The following is a 26,670-nucleotide window of genomic DNA, read 5'->3' on the forward strand; positions in this document are numbered from 1 at the left end:
ATTCAAACCCTATCAGCACCCCCCCCCCCCCCTCCCTCAACCTTCATGCCAGACTCCTTCGAATTCTCTCTCTCTTTCTACATCACCATGACCAGTCTTCTGGAGTAGGCGAAACGCTCTTGAGCTAGAGCAAGCATCATTATGAACTTGTAACATGAAGCTGTGAACCAACAAAAGTCTGCCTTGAGGGGCAGGTAGGCAAAATGGTTTAGGGAGGGGTCAAATCCTAACATCTGGATCAGCATTACCATCATCAAGGCCCCACTCTCTAGTGTCCGCTTTTCCCCACCTCGCTTTTGAATTCATCGTTAGTGGGGCCAAAGAGATTTGGTGGGGCTATGTATAAGAATTTGTTTTCACAGCTTAGTTGGAGTTATTGATTTAACCTGTAGGACATTAATCTGGGCAGTACAAAGTAATCAGTATATTGGCATCCTGTCAGTGAAGGTGGTCAATAATTATAATAATGGTTTGTAAAACGAGGATAATGAAAATGACAAACCTAACCCTTTTTTCAATTTTCAAACTCTCCTCTCAACAAAGATCTTGTATTAGTTAGCAGTACTTATCAAATCTGAGTCATTTAAGGGTAATCCTTATATATATTAATTTTAAAGGTACAATGTCCCATCTGAAAGACAATACTTATTTAGAACTGCCCTTAAAACGAAAGGGTTTCAAAATGGCTTTTTGTGGGAAAATATCGATCATTCCCTGTCAAATCAACTTAAGTGATTACAATCACCTAAGTAATAGTCTGATTTTCAGACCCTTGTACCAAATGGTCGTACGTAAAAGACAAAGGGAAAGATACGGAAAGATAGACAAGTACATGGACAGGCAGTGTCAGGCACACAGACTTATATGCAGACAGGCAGACGGCAAGTAAAACAGAGATAGAACGAGGATGGGGTCAGTGCCCATATACCCAGTCCCTAATGAGTGTGAAAATCAAATCGAACCATAACTCCACCCTTAACCCTTGCCAAAAATAAGGACTGCTCAAAAGTTACTTATAACTTTAAGCCAAGCGAGCCGTCATTGTTAAAACCAGAAGTACCTACAGTGTATGTGTAGCGCACAACTAAAGCTGTCTCCCTCATATTATTTTTTGTCTTTGTATGGTCATTCTCTCTAATAGCATTTCTTATACCTATCTCAGCCTACACAGAGATGTCACCCCCTCCTCCTTCCAGCCATGGCACCTTTTGCCTCTTTTGCTTCTTTGTCATTGCTGACATATAAGGTTTAAAGCTCACATTTACATCCTATGTTGTGCTTCTTTCATGAATCATGAATACATCATATTGATGAATATAAAATGACATTTTGTTACACTTGGATGATAAAGACCATATCTCTAGCAGACTCCGTTGTCAAAAGAGACTTCAAAGGCTTCACAGTTTAAACCCCTGTATGGAATGATTTTGACTGGAGATAACCTTTGTGGAATTTCACTCACTGTGTTTATTTGATTCTTGTAAATCACTCCACCAGCTCTATTCACTGTCTACAGGAGACTCAGGTTACTCCAACAATCTGGGAATGTATGACCTTATGTCACCTTTCCAGGGTCATGGTTATGGCAAGCAGCTCTTGTCTCTGACCTTGTACCTGACCTCTCACCCCAACTACATCAGCAGAGAAAGTGCTGTCTAGCTGGCCTGGATTCCAGGCTAAATGTATTTTCTCCTTCAATTTAAATAGTTACTTGGTAACATTGTTCAGACGAGAAAAAATGGTGCTAAGGTAGTGACTTCAATGCTAGATAGTACAGGCACAGGGCTAGGGTGCAATTAAAACCCTGAAAAGTCGTAAAAGCTTTTGAATTCATAACAGCTATCGAGGCCCTGTTCGAAGAGAGGAGCAAAATTCGTCCAGAATTCAGTCACATTTGCTTATCTCCTTAATTTTAGCTTCAAAGCTCATAAAAGTTTCACAGCACATACAAAATGATTGTATTATTCTTCACATATATTTGCATTCAAAACTGATATGTATTTTTAAAGATATGGGTATTTTTCTGTTTTCATAGGTCGGTGAAAAGAGGCTTCGTTATTTTCCAGTGACAGGTCCGGGTCAATATGAATATGCAAACGATTAATATTTTACTAGACTTTAAACTCCAGTCTCACTCTCTGCCTAGTTTCTCAATGGGGAAGTTAGTAGTTTTGTGTAAAACTGCTTTCAAAACTAGGGAAAGATTCATGAAAAGACTGGACACTACAACTATAATGGATGTGTGCGCATGCGCTGTTTGCGTCAACGGCTGTGCATGCATACCATATATAGAAAGTGCATAATCGATGAGCTGTTTTTACGCTGTGGCTGCAATTGCTGCTGTATTACTATTCTGGCTATGTATTAAAAACTGTTCTGTTAATTCTCAACATTTCAAACACCACTGTACAAAACTCAACTGATTTCACTAAAAATCGGTACTTTAGTGACAATTGATGACACCTAAATAGCGGTAAAATATAAAAAAATCAGCTTAAAGCTAAGCTCCAGTACTGGTAAAAAAAAAAAATAGTAATTCTCACAGAATCAAACGAAACTTACACTGAATGTTCAAGATTACAAATAAATGACATGTGCCAAACAATTTTGGAAGAAAATGTATACTGGCTGAGTAATGAGCATAGAAAGACAAGGAAATCAAGGTAGTACTAGCCCCGACACCATGTGTGTTGTCCCATATATAGCTTTCTATGTGAGTGCTTGTTACTTTACCAAGACTCGGTCAAATTTATTATGATTTTGATGACTCCAGAACCTTGCAGTGCACACCAATACTTACATGCTACATGATCAACTGTTTCTGATCCTTTCCACACCTTTTCTTTCACAATGCAATCGCATTACCAGTACTAAAGTTTAGCTTTAAGAGAGAAACTTTGAAAATTCCAATCTTGATTCTACTGTCAAACATGCCGATCAGCCACATCGTATTCATTGAGTGTTTTCAAGTTAGGTGTTTAGGGCTGGTGTCAATGTTTATTAAACACTCACACCGACCCTAAACACCGAAATGGACATCAGTTGGTGTTAAGGTTTTGACCTCTGAATATCTTCCAGTAGCTAGTGTTATCGATTTTGCAAAGTTGTCCTCTGCTGAACCGACCTTTGTGGCTGGTGTTAAAGGGATATTTGAGTTCTGTTGCAGAGGGCGCTACACAAGATAATTTTTTGTGAGATAATGAAAAACTGAGTGACAAATTTGAAAGAACATACAATTTAAATGACAAAATCATCTCAGTTTGATCAAAATCGGTTCAAAGACAGCTGAAATATCCATAAATATAACCATTTCTAATATTTGTGTACCACCACAAATATTAGATGATTTGAAAAAACCATTGAAAAAATGAAATAGCGCCTCATACATTTTATTCCAGCAAATGCCGATGTTGGCTTTTTGTTGGGTTTTTCGTGTTGGTTATAATACGCACAACCAGCCGGCCCATGTATTGTTATTGTTATTATTAATTAATTAATTAATTAACGGTCACTGGATTTATTTTTTTAAAGTAGAGCTGAATTGGTATGATCATATTGGCTAAATTTCACACATTTTGGGGTCTAAAATTACCTTCATAGCAAATTGAGGTCCTAAAAGGGCACTAGAAATGTCATAAATCAGAAAAATCAGAACTGATTTTATTATTTACTATATAAATCTATGTTTCTACCTATTATTTGCTAGACCAGCACACAAATGGACCGGGAGGCATGTCCAGAACAAGAAGGAGATTACTGGGGAACAATGGCAGCCGAAGCCGCCCGAAGGGACGCAGTTGCAAACAACAACTCCCCAGAGCAACCAAAAAATTACTTCTTTTTTTTACGAGGGCTCTTTTCAAATTTTCCCTTAAAAAAATAGCCCCCCTTAATTATTTTGCGGTGGCTATTTTGGAGCTAAGGGGGGCCTTTTTTTTTTAAAGGTTGTATTTTTTAAAACGCGGTTTTACGTACTTAAATTCCAAGCACAGGCAAATATACATACAATTGTAACTTACATATGTCATGTAGAGTATTGCAGGCATTCAGATACCCATGATTTATTCACTTTGTGTTAAACATGTGGCTTATACTATATATGATTTACACTAAAAACTTGTCAAAGGGAGTGTTTTGTTCAACTGTTCGTTTTTCATATCCTAAGAAAGTATTATCACTGATGGCTAGGATTTTTTTTTTATGGGGGCTACTTTTCCCCCATTGCCTAAAAAAAACAAGGGGCTACTTTTGAAAAAAGGGGCTACTTTGTTAAAGCCAAATTGTAAGCTGTAACAAGCAATCAAATTGGAAGGTAATATGTTATTTAGTCTTTTTTTTCTGCCCTGAGTTGTTATCATACCTTCATGGACTATGCAATCCCATTTTTTTTTTAAATGTAGACCTAACTCCATTTAAAATTGTATTATTTATAACATTTATAACCATTAAAGGTACTATGTCCCTTTTGCAGCCAACCTCAAATGCTGTAGAACTTTGCATGAATTATGAATATGTCATGTATGTCCTATCTGTGAAATTTAAACGTTAGCAGGGTCCTCATATTCAAATTATGCGAGGAAACCCATTTACTTGCTAGACTTCACTGTCAGACACTATTGAGTGACTGACTGGCTTTTTTTCTTCTTTGGTAATAACATACATGAAAAGAATTGTAAAGGGTACATGAGCATTTGTCTATATCAATAACTCACTTCTTGTGATGGCAAAGATTAAACTGATTGAATCTTTGCGCAGCATAAAACGTATGACCATTCGGTACAATTGTCTGAAAATCAAGACTATTACTTTTGGGCTCTATAGCCCTAAAGTCGATTTGACAACTAATAGTCGTTATTTTCCCACTTGAAGACATTTTCAAGCCCCACCTTTTTTAGGGAAGTTCTAAATTAGTATTATCTTTCAAATGCAGTTGGAATTTACCTTTTTCATTTTTTTGGCCTGCAAATGGGACATAGTACCTTTAAATGTGAGTAAATATGTTTACTGTTGTCCCACATACCGATGTATTTGTTATAACGAAACATGCAAAATCATGGCCATATTTTTTTTTTTATAGACTCTAATTCTAAAGGCCAAGCCAAAGCTAGTTTCATTTCGTAGACAGTAATTGATGCCATCACTCATGACAATGGGCCTGGCATCGATCGTATATAATTTAACTAAACAGTTGTAAGAAAATTCTGAGGTATAGGAACATCATTTATATATTTATTTACAGATTTTTTATAACAAAATTCAATTTCTGTCTACGAAACTAGCTTTATACCGATTCTACAGGAAAAATCCGGCATTGATTGTATGATTTTTCTCGACAGGGCATTAAAATAAGATCAAGAACAGCTTGGTTTGAAGATGGAGAAAACAATACGCAATATTTTGAACAGTTGTTAAAATTAAATAAAAGTAAAAGTGTAATTAGGAAGGTGTACAAAGAAAATGGGGAAGCTACTAGAGATAAGGAGGAAATTTTAAAGGAAATTAAACTATTTTATAAAGATTTATATTCATTAAGGGCTGATATAAATCAAAATGAGTTAAACGACCCTTTCTGTTTTAATGATATTTCAAAGTTAAATGAAGACAATAGGGAAATCTGTGAAGGTAAATTAACTAAAGATGAATGTTTGAAAGTTTTAAAAGAAATGAAATTGAATAAAACCCCGGAAAATGATGGGTTAACAGTTGAATTTTATTATACTTTTTGGCCAGCTTTGGGTGATTTTTTAGTAGAAGTATTGAATGAAACATACGAAAGGGGGGAATTAACGGCATCTCAAAAACAAGGGGTTATTACCTTAATTGAGAAGGAAGCGAAAGATACTCTCCATACAAAAAATTATCGACCCATCACGCTTTTGAATGTAGATTATAAAATTGTATCTAAAGTTCTAGCAAAAAGAATGAAAGAGGTTTTAAATGAAATAATTCATCATGATCAAGTTGGATATATAAAAGATAGAAATATTGGGGAAGCTGTACGATTGATAGATGACATGTTATTTTATTCTATGCATTATGGGGAACAAGGGAAAGGGTTTTTGTGTGCAGTGGATTTTGAGAAAGCTTTCGACTCTGTATCTCATAGATACTTATTTCAAATATTGAAATTGTTCGATTTTGGAGATTCATTTTGCTCTTGGGTCAAATTATTGTATAAAGAGATAAGTAGTTGTGTTATGAACGGTGGTCACTCCACAGGGTATTTTGAAATAGAAAGGGGAGTAAGGCAAGGAGATCCATTATCGCCATATTCGTTTTTGGTTGCCATCAAAGTTTTGGCGCATGCAATAAGGAGGGACAACGGTATTAAAGGGATTACATTTGGAAAATCTGAAATTAGGCAAGTGTTATATGCAGATGATATGACAACATTTTTGAAGGATATTGATTCGGTTAGAAGGTTGCGATATATTTTTGAATCATTTGAACAAATTAGTGGTCTTAAAGTGAATAAAACAAAGACACATTTTATATGGATGGGTGAGGATGAGAACAAACCTGATGGGCCTTTATTTGGAAATTTGGTTAAGGAAATACACACTTTAGGGGTTAGTTATTCATTAGATGGAAGATTAAAAGATGATTTGAATTATAAAGAAATTCTAAGTAAAATAAAAAAAATTGCTTGTATGGTGGAAACAAAGAGGTTTAACTATTATGGGTAAAATTCATTTGTTAAAAACTTATGCGCTTTCAAATTTAAATTATATTTCATCTCTCGTTATTGTCCCTCATTGGGTATACAAAGAAGTTGCAAAAATTTCATTTGAATTTATATGGAGGGGGAAAGATAGAATTAAGCGGGCAATAATGTATCAGGATTATGACTTTGGAGGATTAAGAATGATTGATTTTGAAATGTCTGTTAAAATACAGCGCATAATGTGGATAAAACGTCTTTTATATGGAGAGAAAAATTTGGGATGGAAATTGTTTTTTGATCATTGCTTACAGTTTGTGGGTGGTAGATTTATTTTTTTATGTGATTATGAATTAAAAAAGATTAAACTCGTTTTAGATATTCCACCATACTATATGGAAATGTTGCAAGCATGGCAAGAGACAAGTAATTTAAGATATTTGGAGGGTTATATTAATCCAATTATTTTTAATAATCGGAATATATGTATAAATGGAAAAAGTATATTTGATAGATACTTGCTTGAAAGAGGGATTGTTCAACTGAATCACTTGGTTGAGAAAGGCCATGTTAAGTCTGTTAAATATTTTATGAACCTCGGTATGAAAGGTAACAATTTGCTTATGATTATTGATATTTATGATGCGATACCCAGGTTATGGAAGGATGATTCAGGGTTAATACGATTCCTCGAGGTTGATTTGATAAGCTTTAATACTTATTTCCATATTTCTAGTAAAAAATACAGTTTGTGGATGTGGGTTCAAGAACAATTTATGATTATTTTATCAAAGCACTGCAACAAACGTATGATTTGCAGGTAAGGGATGGGCAAAATGATTATGATTTTATAGATGAAGAATTAAAAGAAATATTTGTTAGACCAAAAATTATTATACTCATTAGAAAACAACGAGAATTTCAAATTAAATTATTGCATGGAGCCATATACACTAATGAGCATCTTCATAGATTTGGTTTTGTAGGTGATAATTTATGTTCGTTTTGTAAGCAGGAAATAGAAACATACAAACATTTATTTTTATCTTGCGGGAGCATTCAAAGGATATTGCAGGCTTTAATACAACTTTTTGAGTTAGATGAAATTAAAGATTTAGAATGGCGAGATATATTTGTTGGGTTGGTAGGTAGTTCATATAGAATAAAATTGTGTAATACTATCATTTTCATGGTGAAGTATGTTACATTTATGTCAAGATCGGGGGGGGGGCAAGTACCAACTTTAGAAAAGATGAAAAAAAAAACATTTTAGGGATATAGGGATGAGGAAAAGAAAATAGCAATTAAAATGGGAAAGCTGGGATCACATTTCTTAAAGTGGGAGCAGCTTAAGATTAATTAAGATTGTTTTCTTCTTCTCCACCGTGAGCCTGTTAAAAGGGTAACTCTATTTTGCAGCCTGGATAACTTATTTAGCAGGGAATAATTTTCCTGGTATCGCATCGCAATTTGCTATGCATTTTTGCATGACTGCTATACAAAATATCTTTTGTATAGCAGTTTTCTTCCATAGAAATGTACAGAATTTCATTTGAAATATTTATCCATCGGCTGAAATTGCTAATCAAAAAATTTGAGGAAAATTATTCCCTGTTTAGTATACTTTTCTTGAGTTGAGAATGTTAGCAGACATCCACTGAGTGAGTAGTGTGTGTGTGGGGGGTGGGGGTGGGTGGGTGAGTATGTGTGTGGGTGGGTGAGTATGTTTGTGTTGTGATGGAGGGGGGCAGGGAGGGGGCAGGATTGTTCCAGTAAAATTACCTCCAGATTTGTTTAAGTTTTTTTTTTTTGTATATAAGTGAATAACATTTACAATTGACATATTATGTTAAGGTACTTGTACGTTTACTTTGTTGCTAAGTTATATATACTGCAAATAAGTTTGTGTTTAATTATGTTTATGTAAAAGCATCAATATTGAACACGTTTATTTTATTCAATTGTATATTATGGTTTGTATTGTACATTTGGAGAAATAAAACAAAATTGTTTTAAAAAAAAAAAGTAACTAACTGGGCGGGGCTTAACGTGACCTCGCGCGAAAGGAGACCTGACCTCTGATTTCCGCTTCCATTTCATGACTGCAGTAGCAAACTGCGCACCTATACAATATTTCGCTGTAGAGTTTCAGGATTACTTTCTTCTGTGTGTGGACATCCTGGAATTTATTCGATGATTATTTATACGATGTTTCTTGTGTGTGGACACTCTGAAATTTATACGATGATTCTTTATACGACGTTTCGTTATAGAGTTTCGGGATAAATTGTTTTGTGTGTGGACACGCTGATAGGATCATAAGAGCACCTGTTCACAAATCTTGCATCATGGGGAGTGGGGAGGGGGAATCAATTGACCTTTAATTTGACCATAAGTCCAGATTAAGGCAATTTGAGAATGATACTGCTATTATCTGCACACACACACAAATCAGCATTAAGATGATAGGAGATTATTTTGATGAAGTTTCATTCATAAAAACTCCTATCCTACTCCTATTATTTTGCCTTTACAGACACTAACTTTGTGAAAAACTTAAACAAAAGCAAAAATGATGGGATGACAAAGTGAAACCAGAGGTTTTGCTTGTAGAAGGATTTAAAATGGTAGAAGCTTGGCTCCTAGAGTATTGATCCTGGGAATCACTCCATTTCTACTCTAATTTTGAAGAGATATCAAATAGTGTCTACAAGAATGATCTCTTACTCATCATCCTAAGTTGCCCGTTTTGACACTTTGTGTCTTAACGTTGCATGCATAAGCAGTGAATCTTCTCCATTATTAATGAAGGGTTTTAATTATCAATGAACAGCTAACACTTCTGCCGAGTTTATTGCACTAGGTGATACTGCACTGAGGCACCTTACCTTACTCTTCTGCAATTACTTTGGGTTTTATTGTTTGTTGGTGCATTGGCAAATGCCTGCCATGCAGCTATAAAACATTTGATTATCAAAACCTACACCAATCAATAACCATAGCAGCTGTGTTTATCGTCTAAGCCCATCAAGATTTGCTCATCTCCAATTCTCAAGCTTGCGCGAACTGAACTCCAAGTTGCAAAATGTCAATACATACAGAAAATCTGCATTTAAGAACCCCCAGTAACACAAAGCCAGGATGAAAAAATGCATGATGAGGAATAACATCCCTTAGACAAAGGCCAAAAATATTGAGACATATTTTTTTTGGAATAAAAGTGAAATACAGCTAGGAATGTATTTATTTGAACACATTATTATTATTATTTAATAATAGTACCAACAAGAATGACAAAGGTCACAGATAAAATCAGAATTCAATTTTTGTTTCTAAAGATTAAACCCAGTATGAGACTTGCAAACACAAAGTTTTAAGAGGCATTCGATGTACATTCAGATTGAACAGAAACCAAAACTTACCTGCGCTACCTGTATTTTCATTTACACAGTTGCAGTGATATGAATCAGCAACGTTTCAGAACATCAGCATTTACCTAGCTTGCACTGCCTTTTTCAAACTTCACCCTGCATGAATGAAATTAGGAATTTTAAAGATAAACTTGAGTTCTGGTAAAAAAAAAAAAAAGAATATGAATTCTCACAGAATCAAACGAAACTTACGCTGAATGTTCAAGATTACAAATAAATGTCATTTGCCAACCAATTTGGGTAGAAAATGTATACTGGCCGAGTAATGAGCATAGAAAGATAAGGAAATCAAGGTAAGTAGCCCCGACACCATTTGTGTAGTCCCATATACATCTTTCTGTGTACAGTGCTTGTTACTTTACCAAGACTGGGCTAAATATATTATGATATTGATAACTCCAGAACCTTGCAGTACACACCAATACTTACATGCTACATGATCAACTTTTTCTGATCCATTCCACACCTTTTCTTTCACAATGCAATCACATGACCCGAACCCAACTTTATCTTTAAACTTGACTTGTGATGGTTAGAAATATGGCTAGGACATACATGACATATTCATAATTCCTACACAGTTTTACAGAATTTGATGTTGGTTGCAAAAGGGACATAGTATCTTTAAAGGGAATTGTTAAAATATTATATTTATAATATTTATTCAAAATATCCTTTCTTTGGATCTCAATATTTCACGCCACAAGTATTTCAGACTTTTATTTTGAGTTAACTGCCATAAAGGAATAAAGGTTACCAATAAGACAGTTTTCATAATTGGGTCATTCCATGAGGTTGGGCCAACACAGCATTTTCATGTGTTTGAAGCTATCTACTCAAATGACAGAATAAAAAAAAATTAAAACAGAAACTTGTTGGTCATATTTTTTTGTTTGTGAGAATTTTACTACTGATATCTCAGCGATTTTGAGGATGAAAGTTTTGTCATGAATACATGTCATTTTTTTATCAACTAATTTCTGAAAAAATACATCATACTACAATATTTCCTCTGTAAAACATGTAACCTTTAATACCCCTACCATGTCTAAGAAGCTCAAGTGAAATGTGCTTAATATCAGAGGGTTAGCCCATATTGAAAGAGCACAATACCAAGGTTACAAACGATGTCCTTGGCACTTCTTTTGTAACATCAATAATTCTTACATTTTACACAGATTTAGAATATTTTCTCAGAAAGGTAAAACCACCCATAAACACATGTAAAAGGAATGAAGATCCTTTAGCCTATATTGAAAGAACCCAATACCGACGTTACAAACGATGTCCTAGGCACATTTTTGTAATGTCAGTAATTCCTACATTTTACACAAAGTTAGCAGCATATTTTCTTAGAAAGTTTCATATTAGAAAGGTAATAAAACCACCTATAAAGATGTGTCAAAAGAATGAAGATTAATTCAGTCTGTAAACACAAGAAAATACTTAAATTACTGTGTAAATCGTGTGCGACGTCCATCATGATTTTGTATAAAATTACAGAGTAAGAGATCCGAACCAGCTGCTAGCTTCAATTTTTAGGACTTGAACTCCTTACCTTGTGATCTGCAGTCGGGTGACTTATCCACTAGACCACAACACCTTTGTTTTAATTTAATTTTTTTCATGCACATTTATTAAATTGCCGCATCCATTTAATTCATGGCTCCTCTACCTCCACCTAAGGATTCAGCTCCGGCCAAGAGAGAGCAGGCAAAATGACAAGTCATCGAAACCTTCCTGGAGAACAAAGATCTTCCCAATCTAATCACTATTTTGAAGAAGATATTGACCCCCTGTCCACACACACATTTTTCTTTGGTAAGGCGTGATTAGTAATACCGTTTCGGGATAGTTTTACAATGAAATTGTGTGTGTGGACGCTTACTAAGTATACGTCGTATAACGAAACGTCGTATAACGAAACGTCGTATAGCGAAACGATGCCCAAACATGCGTTTCGTTATACGACGTATAAAGATTCACGCCTAATCACGCCTAAACACGCCTAAACACGTCTAATCACGGAATGTGTTGTGTGTGGACGTAACTAGTATAACTAGTCGAACTAGAACGGTATAACTGGGCGGGGCTTAACGTGACCTCGAGCGAAAGGAGACCCGACCTCTCATTTCTGCTTCCATTTCATGATTGCAGTAGCAAACTGCGCACCTATACGACATTTCGCTGTAGAGTTTCAGGATTACTTTCTTCTGTGTGTGGACATCCTGGAATTTATACGATGAATCTTTATACAACGTTTCTTGTGTGTGGACACCCTGAAATAGATACGATGATTCTTTATACGACGTTTCGTTAGAGAGTTTTGCGATAAATTGTTTTGTGTGTGGACACGCTGTAAGTTTAATCATTCAATATTTATCATTATACAGGTCTCTTGTATGACTATTTTTTCATCTACTGATCAATTGATGAAATTTATATCAGATTTCATTTGATGTAGTCTGTCATGTTTCAGTGAGTAAGATGACAGTTACTCTAATATCATACCGATGTTACTCAGACATGATGTCCATGTAACATTGGTCACTCCTCTGTTGAGGTGACTATAGACCATAAATCTTGCAGGTTTCCTCTCATTTGTGTCATCATCTCATTAAACATGTTTCATGCAGCAATTAATAAGCACATGTCTTGGAAAGCAGCCAAGATGTTCTATGCAAGAGAAAAGATGATTACCGTATGTGCCAGCGATAAGGCCGCACCCCCAACTTTGACATTTCGAACAGGGGGAAAAAAAAAAAAAAAAAAAAAAAAAAAAAAACGGACAAAACAAAATAATCATAATTTTCTCGAAAACACTATTTTTTTTTTACAAACTGATACCAAATTCATCCATATTCTTATAATTTACCGGAAGTTTAGCTAAAAAAGTGATCGCAGGCAGATTTGGTGTCCGATATACCCCTACCACAATGTAAGGTGTAATGCGAAACTGCATGAAATGGAAAAACAAAATGGCGACTTCGGATGGATGTTCGCGGCAGCTCCGTTAGACTGCCCCTTCCTTTACCTTTGCAATGCATTGGCACGAACTTAGATCAAGATCTATCGGCAAATGTTGTGTTAGGACGTTTATTTTCGTCTTCATGTCAACAATGCAAGATTAAATTGTCGGTAAGATGTTTGGAAATGTCCTGTACCATAGTGGTATTGTTATTTTACCGTTTCTAGTCCCATACGTGCAAATTCGTGTTGTTTTTACTTTCTTTTTTTTTTTTTTTTTACTCTTTCGTCGTAAAGGCCGCACCCCGACTTTTTGATATTTTCTCTTCCAAAAATACTGCGGCCTTTACGCCGGCAAATACGGTATCACCAAAAGGTGATTATTTGCTTTATATTCCACATCTAAAACAATTTAACTACAAAAAGAAAAGGATGTGTATGCATCGACATAAAAGACACCTAGACCCAAATTCACACCAAAAAAGTTTAAATTTAACCCAACCCCTTGAGGGTACGGTGCGCGCATGTGTTTTCTTTAATTGCGCTCATTGGTAATGCGCGCTTAATTACGCCTGTTTTAGTGCGTTTTCGGATAATCTTCAGTGAAAGTGCGTTGCCCTGTGTAGATACACTATGAACATGACGGAAAACGAAAGAGGACAAAATAAACAGTTCCTCATTCTACCCTCAACAATTGCTGTGGTAGACAAAGGAACATCCCTTCACTGCTATTATGTAAAAATGTGTAGAACAGGTGTCACATGCATATTCACCTGTTCTACACATTTTTACATAATAGCAGTGAAGGGATGTTCCTTTGTCTACCTGAGGAACTGTATACACTATGAACATGACAGACAAAGAAAGTGGACAAAATATACAGTTCCTCAGGTAGACAAAGGAACATCCCTTCACTGCTATTATGTAAAAAGGTGAATATGCATGTGACACCTGTTCTACAAATTTTTACATAATAGCAGTGAAGGGATGTTCCTTTGTCTACCTGAGGAACTGTATATTTTGTCCGCTTTCTTTGTCAGTCATATTCATAGTGATACTTTGTCCTCTTTCTTTGTCCGTCATGTTCATAGTGATAGTACCTCTATCTTCAGTGAAAGTGTGTTGCACTGTGTAGATAGTAGTGCTATCTACACAGTGTAACAAATTTTTTGCTTCTCCCATCAATAATGGGCGAACTATCTTTCATCACGTGATTTAATTTTGACCAATCGTAGAGCAAGATTCTTAGTATGTGGAATATAATATCTTTTTCACTTACTGAAATATGTTCTAGGACTTTTGATAATGCTGCAAACTGTGATAAATAACAAAAATAAATCTGATACCCTTTTCATATTCACTGCCAAAGAGACTAGTCCAGACTTAGTCCGGAGATATAGCTACCACTTCTTCTGCACCTATTTACTATTTTCATATTTACACCAGCTAAAAAGCATCACATCTGCCATGCACATTTGTTTCCATGGTTGCGCACATGGCATGCCTAATATAACCCCAAGATATTGTGATTGTTTTCCCTTGCCATCTTATTGTTTAGTATTGTCTATACTGCACAAACAGCCGATTCCAGGCTATAAGCATGCAGTCCCTCATACATGCAGTTGCAATTAGAATTTGGCTCTTGACAAGAGTATAGAGTGGTGAAGTGTGACGTCATCAACAATCTATTTTTAGAATTTCTCAATTTTTTCTTCATATTCCGAAAGAACACCAAAAAATAATGGGGTGTATATTTATTCAGATGGTCATATCTCAGCGAATATTTAACATATTCAATTGGTTTTCGACATTTGGACATTATTTTTTATGTTCTTTCTGAAAATGAAGAAGAAATTGAGAAATTCTAAAAATAGATTTTTATGACGTCACAGCTTCAGTACTCTATTACTTGAGGGACTAGCTTTGGGGGCTTACATCAAAAGGTTGCATTGCGTTGCGGTGCGGCGCGGTGTGGTGAGTTCAACGCACCATTCGATAAAAGGCCCCCCGCTTTTCTCGAAAGGGTGCGTTGAGAACGGAGGACCGTCTTAGCACACCCTTTCAAGAAAAGAGGGGGGTCTTTTCTCGAAAGGGTGCGTCGACTAGTCTTTCACATCAGTAGTTTAAAATGTTTGAGGAATAGAAATGTGGTTTTATGAATTGAAATAAACAAAATTGAAACTACTTTTTGCGTAGTCTTGCAGATCAGGCATTAATAAGAGGTAAATCAGTAAATAAAAAGAAACACAATGAAATAATTAACTTAGATATCTAAATAATGTCAAATATAGGTGTTTAGCTAGTCTTGCATATCAGTCATTTATTTATTGAAATAAAAAACAATATCCATTTCTTTTTTTGTATGGAATTTAGTTTATAAATGTTAACTAGTCTTGCATAACTGTCATTAAATTACAAATAAAAATTAATTGCCATTTTACTTAATCAGACACACGTTTATGTATTCGTTAAGTCTTGCTGAAAAGAGCACATGCTTTTTCATGTGTTGTTATCACATCCACACAAATCAAGATTTAAGGAAAGTCACATTCTTTCACATAATATGCCCTTCTTTAGTTCAAAATAAATGAGTCACCTACATAATCAGCCCCCCCCCCCCTCATAAAAAAATAAGAGAGAAGGAAGGAAAGGGAAAGAAAAAAAGGAAAAGAGCAGATAAAGGGAAAGAAAATAGAGGAAGAAGAAAAGAAAAGGAGGGGGATATCAGTTGCAATTTTCCCGTCAACAAGTTGTGGGTCGGGGGGGGGGGGGCAAATGGCGAATTAATGAGTGAGATTCTTTAAAGGGTATAACATCTTTGGAGGGTACGGCATATTCTAAATCGAGAAAAATATCTATTTTCTGTGCCTCTGCTGGTCTTCCTGTACTGTAGTCCATTGGTAGTCAGCTCTCCTCTGCACTTTTCCAGGTTGCCTACGTAAGTAGCTTCACAAGGACCCCAAATAGCACCTCAGTAGTCAAGCCTTGGATGGAAAAGAGTTCTTTAGGCAATCTCTTTAGTGGATTTTGAGCAGTTCCAGAAGTTATGTCATAAAAGATTTTATTAGCACTAAAGTATTGTGAAACATACAGCGAGCCCATAAAGAGATTACTAGCATAATTTTTTAATTAGGAATATCACGTTTATATTACGAAGAATCAAATTTTGGTCCGAACTAAATATGGATTTGATTCTAGTCTCCACACAGAGTGAGAATTCTGCATCACGTGTGGATTGAGAGAGACTGAAAATACTCAAATTAGCTTGTGGGTCTGGACTTTAGTACAGCCTTAATCCAGAATAAATCCTCTTCTACTCCTAATATGAAAAGGGTTTGAATGTCATATCCTTTACCGTGGAATTGCCCACAAACAGAAATTTTTCAAAAATAATCAAATTCATATGGGAAACCTATGAGAACATGCCTTCAATATATGGAAAGCATGTTCTAATAGAAAACATTAAGATGATTTATATATCAAAATCAGTGTCCCTGCCAAAAGACAAAATTGATACATGCTTATCACATTGAGATATGAATGATTGAAAGGCTGGTTATCTCAGTGACAAATCTAGTGGTACCACATGATCAATTATTTGAAGCAGTAGGCGCATTTATACTGTCATATACCTCATTTTGAAAAGTCGCGATGTTTCGCGCACCCGTTTACACTTGTGCGGAAACATCACCGACTGAAAAGCTCAGTGATGTTTTGGCATGTTTTAGTTAGTAATGCGCATGCGCGGCACTCTGATGCTAAAACTTTCCTCTTTCTATCTTTCCTTATGTTATTCTTTGTTTTTCCTTCTATCACCTTCTCTTAAGTTATTCTTTATCACTTCCTTCTATTAATTTCTCTTTCTGTGTTTCCTTATGTTATTCTTTATTTATTCCTTCTATCACCTTCTCTTATGTTATTCTTTGTTTTTTATCATTATATCACTTTTTCTTTCTGTCTTTCTTTATGTTATTCTTTGTTTCTTCCTTCTATCACTTTCTCTTTCTGTGTTTCCTTATGTTATTCTTTGTTTCTTCCTTCTATCACTTTCTCTTTCTGTGTTTCTTTATGTTATTCTTTGTTTCTTCCTTCTATCACTTTCTCTTTCTGTATTTCCTTATGTTATTCTTTGTTTCTTCCTTCTATCACCTTCTTTTATGTTATTCTTTGTTTTTGTATTGTTCTATCACTTTCTCTTTCTGTCTTTCCTTATGTTATTTTTAGTTTCTTCCTTCTGTCACTTTCTCTTTCTGTCTTTCCTTATGTTATTCTTTGTTTCTTCCTTCTATCACCTTCTTTTATGTTATTCTTTGTTTTTGTATCATTCTATCACTTCCTCTTTCTGTGTTTTCTTATGTTATTCTTTGTTTCTTCCTTCTATCACCTTCTCTTCTGTTATTCTTTGTTTTTTATCATTCTATCACTTCCTCTTTCTGTGTTTTCTTATGTTATTCTTTGTTTATTCCTTCTATCACCTTCTCTTATGTTATTCTTTGTTTTTTTATCTTTCTATCACTTCCTCTTTCTGTGTTTCCTTATGTTATTCTTTGTTTACATCGTTCTATCATTTTCTTCAAGGGCGACAGCTAGCTCCGCTCCTAAAGTCACGTGACCTAACATCGCGATGTTACAACTGCAAGCGTTCATACTTGCCAAACACGCCAAAACACGCCAAAAGATCACACTTCGTTTTGGAATGTTTCGGGCTTGGCATTTCTGCCGGTAAAGCGTAGTTGCCCTTGGTAACATCGCGGTCAGGCTCTGGTTTGGCATTTTTTGGCGTGTTTGGAAGATAGTGTAAATGCCCCTAGTAATGTGCTGTTCACAATTCTCTTACATGGACACCTAAATTTTGTTAAAGGTGAAATTCAAAGAAAATCACAAATATGTCAACTAATGTATGACTAGAAACTGGTAATCTAACAGATGGCCATCGTACAAGTTATAGGTCAACTACATATCGGGTGATGTATAAAAAATACAAATACAACCACCTCCATAGCAGCTGGGATATACCAGAGATTCGCAGGAAAAATAACGATATTTTAATGACGTCACTATATGGACCAACACTGCCCAAGCAGACGACATCCCATAGAGAATGAACATAATTGCAAAGCTATTATTTGTCAAATTATAATGAGTTTAGTGTATATAAATGTAATGGCATTTCAAACCATTCAAAAGGGGATATGACCCGATTCTGATAACTAAAATCTTTTGCTTGTAAATGCACAGGATAGGGGTTAATTAACAATCAAAGAAACCAGACTTTCAAATTGAAAACCCCCTGGAATGTTATTAAGGACGGAATTTGTTCCCTCTTGAAACGCCGAACATACCCCGGTGTATGCAGCTGAATATACAATGGCGTCTTATTTTGTTTACCAGCGACAGATTCCTTTATTTTTGTATCGCTGCATTTGTCATCAAAATAAAAACATGCGCGGGGTTAAGAGTGAGGCCATAGATTATACATTTAGCCTGACGGTAGTGAAGTAAGAGAAAGAACTCAAGAAAAGATGAAAACACGGCACTGAAAATGTGTGAGATGTCATGGGGCATCGTCTGCTTGTGCAAGTCATGTCCATACTGTGATCTCACACATTTCAGCAGCGTTCGGAGAGCTCTTCCGGTGCTATGCCGGGGCTGTATTTAAGCGTTTTGTAATTTATAATAATCATTACTCCGAATGTTTCCAAGCATTGAATTTTGATAACCTTGTCGAATCAAAGTTTCAACTTTGCAATAATGAAAATAAATTTAGTTTTTAAAATCAATGAATATCAACTTTAAAGGTAAAGATCAGTTTTGGAAACGCCCCCCCCCCCCCCCTCTCAAAAAAATGAAATGGAAGCTCTTATTACCAATCATGTGAAAGAACAGGGCTGTGAAAGAATATGTTTTGCCTTATACGTGATAATACAAATTTTGCCAAGAAACCGCCTACTAATTGATATATTTGGTAAATTATTATATCTATATACTATATATACTATATATACTATATCCGGACCGAATAGATATGACGCCCGTGTCGGGTAGTCCCATATACATCTTTTTGTGTATAGTGCTTGTAACTTTACCAAGACTGGGCCAAATTTCTTATCATTTTGATGATTGCAGAACCCTGCAGTACACACCAATATTTATATGCTAGATGATCAACCTTTTCTGATCGATTCCACAACGTTTCTTTCACAATGCAATCGCATGACCAGAACTGGTCTTTATCTTTAATCCAGCACAGTGAAAGTGTCTCGCTAATGCAGTTTTGAATGTCCAGCTTTGTTATTCATTAAAAATCAAAAAGATATATCAAGTAGACAATGAATGATGAAGAGTATATTTATGGCAAACAGGAAAGCTGAAAAGGATACAGGACACAGAGAAGGAGAGTGCTATAGAGGAGGCATTGCAGATGGCAGGAAGTAGAAGCAGGTGATGCAGTGTGATCTGCACAGCAACAGTTGTCAATGCAGTCTCTATCTATTTAAGCAAATAAGTATTTCTCATTTATGGTGGCCCTGAAGGGACATCGCGAATAGACTAAATCGTGAAAAATATGCGATAAAATTCACGATATCGTCAATTTTATCGCATATTTTTCACGAAGAAATTCACGAAATTGACGATATCGTGAACTTTATCGTGAACTTTTCACGATGAAATTGACGATATCGTGAATTTTATCGTGAAAAGTTCACGATATAAAGTTCACGATATCGTCAATTTTATCGTGTACTCTATCGTGTACTCTATCGTGTACTCTCCTGACGGCGCTTCGTAAACAAAACCAGCCCTAGCTGGGGGAGACAGAGAGAAGGAAAAAAGGAAAGGGAAAGAGAAGATAAAAGGAAAGAAAGAATAATAAGAAAAAAAGAGGGAAACGGGGGGGGGGGGCGAAGGGCTCTTGCCTCCTCCTCACTCCCCCCCCCCCCCCCCCCCCCCCCCCCCCCCCCCCCAAAAAATAAATAAGGAGAGAGAGAAGGGAAAGGGAAAGGGAAAGAAAATATAAAAGGAAAGAAAGAAGAGGAAGAAGGAAAGAGGGAAACGGGGGAAGGGCGAAAGGCTCTTACCCCCCCCCCCCCCCGCCAAAAAAATAAATAAGAGAGAGAGAGAGAGAGAGAGAAGGGAAAGGGAAAGAAAGAAGAGGAATAAGAGGGAAACAGGGGAAGGGCGAAGGGCTCTTGCCTCCTCCCCCCCCTGCCAAAAATAAATAAGAGAGAGAAGGGAAAGGGAAAGAAAATATAAAAGGAAAGAAAGAAGAGGAATAAGAAGGAAAGAGGGAAACGGGGGAAGGGCGAAGGGCTCTTGCCTCCTCCCTCCCCACCCCCGCCAAAAAAATAAATAAGAGATAGAGAGAGAAGGGAAAGGGAAAGGGAAAGAGAAGATAAAAGGAAAGAAAGAAGAGGAAGAAGAAGAAGAAAAGAGGGAAACGGGGGCGAAGGGCTCTTGCATCCCCCCGCCCAAAAAATAAATAAGAGAGAGAGAGAGAGAGAGAAGGGAAAGGGAAAGAGAATAAAAAAGGAAAGGAAGAAGAATAAGAAGAAAAGAGGGGCTCTTGCCTCCTCCCCCCCCCCCCCCCCCATCCCGCGCCAACAAATAAATAGGAGAGAGAGAGATAGAGAGAAGGGAAAGGGAAAGGGAAAGAAAATATAAAAGGAAAGAAAGAAGAAGAAGACGGAAAGAGGGAAACGGGGGAAGGGCGAAAGGCTCTTACCTCCCCCTCCCCCCTCCCGCCATAAAGGGCAAGAGAAGGGAGAGGGAAAGAGAAGGGAGAGGGAAAGAAAATATAAAAGGAAAGAAAAAAGAGGGAAAAGAATAAGAAAAGAGGGAAACAGGGGCGAAGGGCTCTTGCCTCCTTTCTTTTCTCTCTTTTCCTTTCTTTCCTATTCTCCCTCTTTTTCGTTTTTCTCTTTCTTTCTTCTCTTTCCCTTTCCTTCTCTCTCTCTCTCTCTCTTATTTATTTTTTGGCGGGGGGCGGGGGGACGAGGCAAAAGCCCTTTGCCCCCGTTTCCCTCTTTTCTTCTTCTTCCTATTCTTTCTTTCCTTTTATCTTCTCTTTCCCTTTCCCTTTCCCTTCTCTCTCTCTCTCTGATTTATTTTTTGGCGGGGGGGGGGGGGGGGGGGGGGCAAGAGTCCTTCGCCCTTCCCCCGTTTTCCTCTTTTCTTCTTCTTCCTCTTCTTTCTTTCCTTTTATCTTCTCTTTCCCTTTCCCTTTCCCTTCTCTCTCTCTCTCTCTGATTTATTTTTTTGGCGGGGAGGGGGGGGGGGAGTGAGGAGGAGGCAAGAGCCCTTCGCCCCCCCCCCCCCCCCCCCCCCCCGTTTCCCTCTTTTCTTCTTATTATTCTTTCTTTCCTTTTATCTTCTCTTTCCCTTTCCCTTTTTTCCTTCTCTCTGTCTCCCCCAGCTAGGGCTGGTTTTGTTTACGAAGCGCCCGTCAGGAGAGTACACGATAGAGTACACGATAGAGTACACGATAAAATTGACGATATCGTGAACTTTATATCGTGAACTTTTCACGATAAAATTCACGATATCGTCAATTTCATCGTGAAAAGTTCACGATAAAGTTCACGATATCGTCAATTTCGTGAATTTCTTCGTGAAAAATATGCGATAAAATTGACGATATCGTGAATTTTATCGCATATTTTTCACGATTTAGTCTATTCGCGATGTCCCTTCAGGGCCACCATACTCATTCACTTCTGCATGTAATGAATCACATATTATAAATCCAGAGAGAGGGGTAACAGTTTTCCCACACAATATATGATAACAGGACCTATTCTTACAACTGAATGTATAAATGGCAACACTGTACTTTTCAGCTTTCTCCCTCTGTCTCACTCCTCCCCCTGCAATTATCATTGCAAGAGACCTATGACCTTTGACCTATTTACCCAAAATCTGATCAGATCATCTTCCTATGGTGATACATTTTATCACCAAGTTCAAGTCTCATATGTATCTCTTGTGGTTCTTCAGATATCACGATAACGAGGAAAATACCTGGAATTTTGAAAGTCGACCTCTGTGACCATTTGACCTAGTTACTCCACAATATAAACTCAAGGTACGAAGATCTTATAAGATTGTGGGATATGTAGGTCCAAGATCAAAGGCAGGAGGTTAAGTTCTGAAATTTACAGGTATTAACCTTAATTTTTATCATAATATCTCAAGAACCTTTTTGAGGTGTGAATTTCAAACTTAGTGATAGTATGCATCACCATAGGAAAACAATATAATTAGATGCTGGGGTAGATATGTCAAAGGTCATAGGGGTCAATCTCTGAAATTACAGGTTTTAGCCTTTTTATCACGATATCTCAAGAACTACAATGTATGAACTTCAAACTTACAGCGTGTCCACACACAACATTTTGTATCCCGAAACTCTATAAAGAAACATTGTATAAAGAATCATCATATAAATTCCTAGGCATTAGTAGGCAATCAGAGGACCAACTACTTTAGGTCCCCTCCGAGGGACCTGGTAATGAGGATTAATGCCTTACCAAAGGGCACTCGCGCATCGACTTGGTTTCGAACCCAGGTCGGCGGAATACGAGACCACTGCTCTACCAACTGAGCTATTGCGCCCCCTAAAATTGATTATCAACCTTTGGGATAATGATATGAATACAGACATGTAATTTTGCTGTCAGTACTCAGGATAAGCTTCATAGCTCATTCTATAACCAACAAAGAATGCAAATTTTGATTCCTATTTCTTATTTTTTCTGACCAGTATATATATGGGACACAATCACTGTCATTTCATTTGGGGGGGGGGGGGGTTAAATTACAGTCAATGAGGCACTGGTTACATGTAATGATAGCTTCATCTGATTCAACAAATCTTAATTCAATTTTGAAAGCAACTGTTAAAATGCAAATAAATAATCTAGTATTGGACATTTAGTCTAGTGGGAATGCTTGGGAACCTCAAAACGTGGCAGCACCAAATAACACGGTTTTCCATTATCTTACACACAACGTCAAATGTACAAAAGCCATTTTTTTTCTTCCAAGCTATCTGACAAGATGTTGGAAGAAAGGAGAGAACAGTAAGATAAAGGAAGGGGGTATAGAGATAGAAAAAAGCTAAATTGCTCATAATAATTGCACAAAGAGGTTTGAGGTCTTTTCTTCTCAAATTTTACCTTAGAGTCAATATTTCTGCAGATTAAATTACACAGACTAAGCATTTGTTTTAAAATTTAAACACAGGAGCTACATTGATTGCTTATCGTACTTGCCGGCGTAAAGGCTGCAGTATTTTTGGAAGAGAAAATATCAAAAAGTCAGGGTGCGGCCTTTGCGGCGGAAGAGTAAAAAATCACAAGTCAAAACCATGAATAAACAGCACAAATTTGTACATATGGGACTGCAATAACTATACCACTATGGTACAGGACATTTCCACACATCTTACCGACAATTTTATCTTGCATTGTTGACATGAAGATGATAATAAAGTTTATAATACAACATCTGCTGATAGATCTTGATCCAAGTTCGTGCCAATGCATCACTAAAAAGTGAAAGAAGGGACCGTTATGGAGCTGCCGCAAACGCAATTGCGCATCCAGCCGAAGTCGCACCATGCACCAACTCTTTTTCTGATCTTTGTATCCATTTCATGCAATTTTGCATTAAACCGTACCTCATGGTAGGGGTATATATCGGATACCAAATCTGCCTGCGATCATTTTTTTAGGTAAACTACAGTGTACCTGTTAGGGTAATTTATAAGAATATTGATCAATTTGGTAGAAGAAAAAAAAGTGTTCTACGATAAATTACGATTATTTTGTTTGGTCTGGGTTTTTTTTTCCTCTTTGAAATGTCAAAGTTGGGGGTGCGGCCTATGCGGCGCTGCAGCTGACAGATATGGTACTCTTTTTAAATTTAATTTTTGTTGACATGATAGGGACTTTTAGATTTGCACATCGACATAGTTAAGTGTGACATCCTTTTAAGGCACTGGCAGTGCCTATAAAGGAAGTCACAGTGCCTTAAAAGGACGTCACACGTAGCAGTCCACTATGTCGACGTGCAAATCTAAAAGTCCCTAATAGCTACATGTGTTACATGTATGTTGTGTGTCCATGTGTGCTCTAAAGTGACCAACATTGTTATATAGCAAATTAAATGTATTTCTAATTAGTGGTTCATGATAAATATATCAATCCTTCTTCCTAAATCCTGATGTTCATCACTCAACTGAGATGCCATACAATTTGCTCACTCAATTATCTTTATCTCTCTCAGATCTCCTTCTCCAACTCTTAATCCAGTATTTTATCTGGGCAACAGAGATCTGTGATTAATGCATTAAGGTAGCAATTTCAGACTGAGCCTCTGATTTATTTATTCAATTGTGTGTATGCGTGTGTGTTTTGATTTCGGAATTTTGAAATTAAATTTCACGCAAATATTTTGCACTACAGAGCTAAAAATATACATTCATGAATATAATTTCAAATAAATTAAATATATATCCTGTATAGATAAATGGATATCATTTCAAAGCATGATAGGTCTTTTTTATGGCTGTAAAATTGAGGCTGCAATTAAGGAGTCAAGCTTCACTGTAAAACAATACTTTGCTTGACAAACAATACTACAGATATCCATAATATCTCACAGAATAATGATATTTGAGGAACTACAAATGCACTCTAAATTAAGTTTATTTAGCCATCATTTAAAAAAAAAATACATTATCCTGCAGAACACTGTAGGTGGCGCACAACAGAGAAGAAAATCTCACTTGATATAAGGCCTTTGAATTTTTTCTCTCTGCTGCCATCTACAGTCTACTACTTGGGTTTTTAATCAGCATAGTATCGTATCACAAAGCTTGATTTAACCCTGCACTCCTTTCAAAGAATGAAAAAAAGCTGTCACTCTGAATAATTTTTAAAGCAGTATTACAGCCTTTTCACACATGGGTAAAATTCTTTAAAGCCGATTAGTTTAAAGAGCTTTAAACTAATCAGCTTTAGATACAACATCATTCACACACAGACAATTGGTGCAGTCGTTCGAGATTCACTGCTCTGTCACTGCTCGTAAATGCGCAATGGCCCTACTGAGCGTTTAAAAGCAGTGCCCGCCCAGTTTAAACACATATATCCGTTCACACACAAAATGTCTTGCTCTCTAGATACGGACTTCGTATCTGCAGCCTGCTTTGAGCAGCATATGAATCGCAACTTTGTATCTGCCCGAACATCGTATAAACGACGTTCACACAGGGAAAATTTACTTTAAAGCTGTTTAAAGCTGTTCAGTTAAACAGCTTTAAACTAATCAGCTCTAGATACGATGAATTTTAACCATTTGTGAAAAGGCTGTTTGTCTTTTCTGTCGCATTTTTAGTTCAGCATTTTAATCTCAACTCCTGCTGCTGCATGCACACAATTTCTGATGTGGGTAAATTTCCCGTTCAGTTACCTGGTCCCTGCCCGAAATTTTCTGCAAACTCTGTAATGACTCAGGCCTACCTATACCCTACCACTGACCAACTTTACGAAAAGTGCTGTTTAAAATCATGATTTTCTGGAAAATTCTAAAATGAATTCAACTTGCTCAAAAACTGTATAATATACATCAATGAAACTTAACAGACATTTTTATCCATATATTTGACAATTGTCTACCAAGTTTGGTAAAAATTTAATGTCATTGCAAAATTATCGCCCCAAAACCTGAATCTATCACGTATTACATTAAAATACATTACATGATAGTTGTACCTGGCAAGCGGGTGAAAATGTTGTCAAAATGACGGCAACGAATTGTCCTTTTAAATAATACCATACACAGTACAGAAAAAACGTGATTCTGGCCCAACCATGATTCAAAATGCACTTCTTTTTCTGTGTTTCAAATCAACAGTCTCAACCATGATTAGATTTATGACCGGCAAAAAAAAATCTTTAACCCAACCATGTTTTAAATTAAACGTTGCTTCAAAACTGCAATTTTGGGCAAAAAATTGGTGTTTGAATGCAGCCCCATGGATATGGTATTGCATATTGACTAGCTTTTGTACAACAGAGCCATCAATGCAAAATGGCAAAATGGCAGTGATTTCTGTGAGCAATTCTATATACTGTACATCACACATTCCTTTACTCACTACACAACGAATGAGTATTTCATGAGCTCAAATATTTTGAACAATGTTACCCATTGATATGAACAATACTGGTAATCAATTGATTCATTATAGCAATATGGTGAGGGGTCAAACAGTTGCTTATACAAATTGTATATATTTTTTAGAAGCATGTTTTGAATTGATTAAAAAATATTTTCAAAGCCTAAAATTAAACTTCTAAACTTACATGAGTCATGATTATTTCAATCAAGTTTGTACTAGTTCAAAGGATCAAAGGAAAGCTTCATTGGTCGAAGCTCACTATGCTACTCTCATCGTATGGGCATACTTTCATAATAGGGTCATTCCATGGGGTTTGGTCAACACAGCATTTTCACGAGTTCAAATGTTTGGAAGCTATCTACTCAAATTTAAATGATTTTTTTGGAAAATGATAATTATGTTTTATTTAAGAGTAATGTATTACA

Source organism: Strongylocentrotus purpuratus, unplaced genomic scaffold (assembly GCF_000002235.5).
Source record: "Strongylocentrotus purpuratus isolate Spur 01 unplaced genomic scaffold, Spur_5.0 spur5_scaffold_6, whole genome shotgun sequence".
NCBI lineage: Eukaryota > Metazoa > Echinodermata > Echinoidea > Camarodonta > Strongylocentrotidae > Strongylocentrotus > Strongylocentrotus purpuratus.